This window comes from Limulus polyphemus, unplaced genomic scaffold, assembly GCF_000517525.1.
Source record: "Limulus polyphemus unplaced genomic scaffold, Limulus_polyphemus-2.1.2 Scaffold240, whole genome shotgun sequence".
Classification (NCBI taxonomy): Eukaryota; Metazoa; Arthropoda; class Merostomata; order Xiphosura; family Limulidae; genus Limulus; species Limulus polyphemus.
In genome coordinates, this window is record NW_013665850.1 from 403,310 (window position 1) to 407,038 (window position 3,729).

Below are 3,729 nucleotides of genomic sequence, written 5' to 3' on the forward strand. Positions count from 1 at the left end.
TATATATATATCCACATATATTGACTATTATTTAAACTGTAAGGTATTTGAAACAATTTATCAATAACTCTGAATCTGGTGAGACAGTGTTTCTGGAATATGACGTGAATAATACTGTTCATTGCTTTGAACTATGCTACAATGATCAGAGATACTTCTACACATCAATATCTTCACACGACGTGTATAAAATGCATTATTAGCGCTTCTATAATACACTTAGCCAGTTTATTTTACTTCAAAAGGTTCTGCTGGAAACCAAAAACTTTTGTAAATCTTGAACTGTTTATCTCTTGGGACAAAGGTTATGCTAAACCAGATGTGCCACGTGTTTTGTGTTTGCATTTTCGTAGTGAATCTAAATGTTTTTCAGCAAAACATAGCAATTTGTAACTATAGAAGACACAATATTCGTCAAATTCCACTTTTTGACATATATGGCAAATGTTAAATACTTATTTTACTTGGTTAATCTGATTTACACAGTACGAAGTTTTTAAAATCGAAACAGTGTTCATTTGTTGTTTCTTTGCTTATAGGATATATATATGTGTTAATAACTTGTATATACAATAACAAATTGTTAAACTTCCGAATGAAACTTGTCATTTTTTTCAGTAGATAGTGACAGAATTAATGTAAGCTGACTGGTCTTCTTTGTACAGGTTAAATAGAGTTAGCACAGTTTATGTTTAAAGTAGCTTTAATACGAAGAAAACAGTTATTTTCAGGACTACATAGGTTTTTATTATTTCATGTTAATACTAGTATATAGATAATTCTTTGATAAATCATGAAGTGAACTGCACCAATGTTAAACTATAACAAACTTGATGTAAAATACAATATCATTTTTCATATTCAAACGATTTCGTTTATTACTAAATGTTTAAATGAGATTACAAGAAGTTCTGTTGACCAGATGTTTCAACAACTTACTAAAGTCCTAGTTTTTGTTTATGTATTTTTGAATTAATCGAAATGTTAAGAAATATCTTAGTTTTACAATCAAAATACATGTTATTAACTAAGGTGCTACTTTTTGACAACCTAAAATGGTAAGCATTACATAATCTATTATGTTAGTGTGACTACTTTCAGAGAAATTATGTTGAAGAATATTATATTTTATACATTTTCATTTTGACAATATGGACGTTTGTAACTTTAGCTTACATAAAAAATAAAAACAAAATATTTCGTGTAAGATCTATGCAGCCTGAAAAATTTATGTATAAATTAATAAGCATGAAAGCATTCCTTTTCAGGGCGTCCCTTTAGTTAAAAATATATTCTTCGTACTTTGGATCCACATGACAGTCAAATCCCACTATTTAGTCAGGCAAGAACAGGCCAAGAATTGATGGTATTGCTGTTGCCCAACTGCCTATCCTCTAGCCTATCGATAGCATTTTGTGCAGCTTTGTGCGTAAACTCTAAGGGTGGACTCATAATGAACTAGCTTTAAACATCACAACTAACGTGCACTCCATCTAGTTAGGCCATGTAATTGGCGAAATCGTTCGATCTCCCCTCCTGATGACCCCCATTGAGGCATCATCCTTTGGTGGGGCAAGGGAGGTGTCTAAGTGGACTAACAACTAATAACAGCTTTGTCTTTAGAACTAACTAGCCTTATTGTTTTTAATAGTAGTTTATAGCTAACTAGGCCTATTGTTTTTAATAGTAGCCTATAGCTAACTAGACCTATTGTTTTTAATAGTAGCCTATAGCTAACTAGGCCTATTGTTTTTAATAGTAGCTTATAGTTAACTAGACCTATTGTTTTTAATAGTAGCCTAAGCTAACTAGACCTATTGTTTTTAAGAGTAACTTATAGCTAACTAGACCTATTGTTTTTAATAGTAACCTATAGCTAACTAACCCTATTGTTTGTCATAGTAGCTTATAGCTAACTAGCCCTATTGTTTTTAATAGTAGCTTATAGCTAACTAGACCTATTGTTTTTAATAGTAGCTTCGCTTCTATGGAAGAGAATAATATGCTAGTATTTATACCACGTTAAAACTGCTTCAATATCAAGTTTTAAGAATATGATCAAATACGTACTTTTTTAATCATTTTAACGTGTGTTAACTTGTTTTACTATTGTCCCTTCTCACCCTGCAAAGATCATGTTTAAACATAGCTATGTATTTGGTTTCATAACGTTCTCTAAACCAGTTTTTAAATTATTTTGTAACTTAAGACTTTTGTTTCTACTTTGCTTCCTTTCAACGATGAATTCAGTGACATCCCAGTGTTTATTATAAAGTTGTACAGTTACTTGCTGTATTTGTACAGTGATATCGAGTATAGGGATGGTGCGTGGTATAGGCGCGAAACTCACTGCTTTGTTTATATCAACGGGCGGGGGAAGACTGGGTTGGTATAGCAGGCGACGGTTCGAATGGCCCAAGGTTTGACCACAGATGTGCCGCAGAACATCTCCGTACTTGCACTTATGAGGGTGTTATAGCTATGAGAGTCAATCTTGCTATTCGGTTAAGAGTAATCGGGTGTTGCTGTCTGTTAATCCCCCCTTTGGTCAACAGGAGTTCTAGGTTATACCTAAGCCTTGTGTCACATATGGCGCTGTTCAGGTTTATTATACCAAAACGTGTAAAACAGAAAGGTGTGGGTATGATATTTGTTTTATGGTGAGATTAATAACCTTATTTTTAAGTTCGTGATATTTACCACTATCAAAGTTGAAATGAAAATACATTTTTTAAATATAATCTGACATAAGATATCTGGTAATTATACTTCATCCAAACATTTGTGTAAAATTTATAATTATATAAATTTTGACTTTTTTGTTTAATAAGTATTTTCCAAATTTTAAAAAGTTTCAACTTTTAATCTGAATTGAATAATGTCAATAATCAAACATTTTTGGTTTATTTTGAAAACGAACGTTTTGGATGTATTAAGTTCATATAAATATTTAAAATCAAATTTAAAAATATTGCGTTTGTGTAAAAACAGATATCTAATGTATCACAAAATTTGTGAAAATTAATTAATTATTTTTTTTTTTGCACCGGTGTCTCAACGGTGAGTTTGAGGGCTTATTACTTTAGAAAATCGGGTTTTGATCCGTGGTAGGCAGAGCACAAACAGCTCACTGTGTAGTTTTACGCTTAACAAAAAAAAAAAACATTTCTGTTAATATTTTTACTTTTATCTTTATCTGTAACTTTCTCTTTAAGCTCATTATTACAGAACTGGACATTTAATGGAAAACTTACCAATACAAGATTTATAACTTAAAGAAATAGTATTAGAGTCCTAATAATCTTAATTTACATATTACCAATATCAGAAGGTAAATAGCATATATTATTTCTATGACCCCGTTTCTTGTGAGAAACTACTGCTAGCTTCAAAGGGCAGTTTTAGAGTAGAACTTAATTTCATTATATTTTTTGTTCTTACAAATTTTAAGCTTGCACTCAAAGGTTGAATCTATAATCGGGTTTATCCGACTTGACATTTATAGCCGTTTAGTGCGACAAGCGGATTTACCCCACGGTGTCACAAAAACCTTTCCTCATAGTGCGCCAATCGCATCACATGTTTATTGGGATCTAGATCCTTTTCGGGATCTGGGAGGGGCAGATACCATTTTCCATCTCTTCCTGCCACCTGTACTGGTGTTTAATCGCTTCACGATTTTGCGTGTCGTCCTTGAATCGTTTGAATTTTGGTATATTAGTGCTGAGG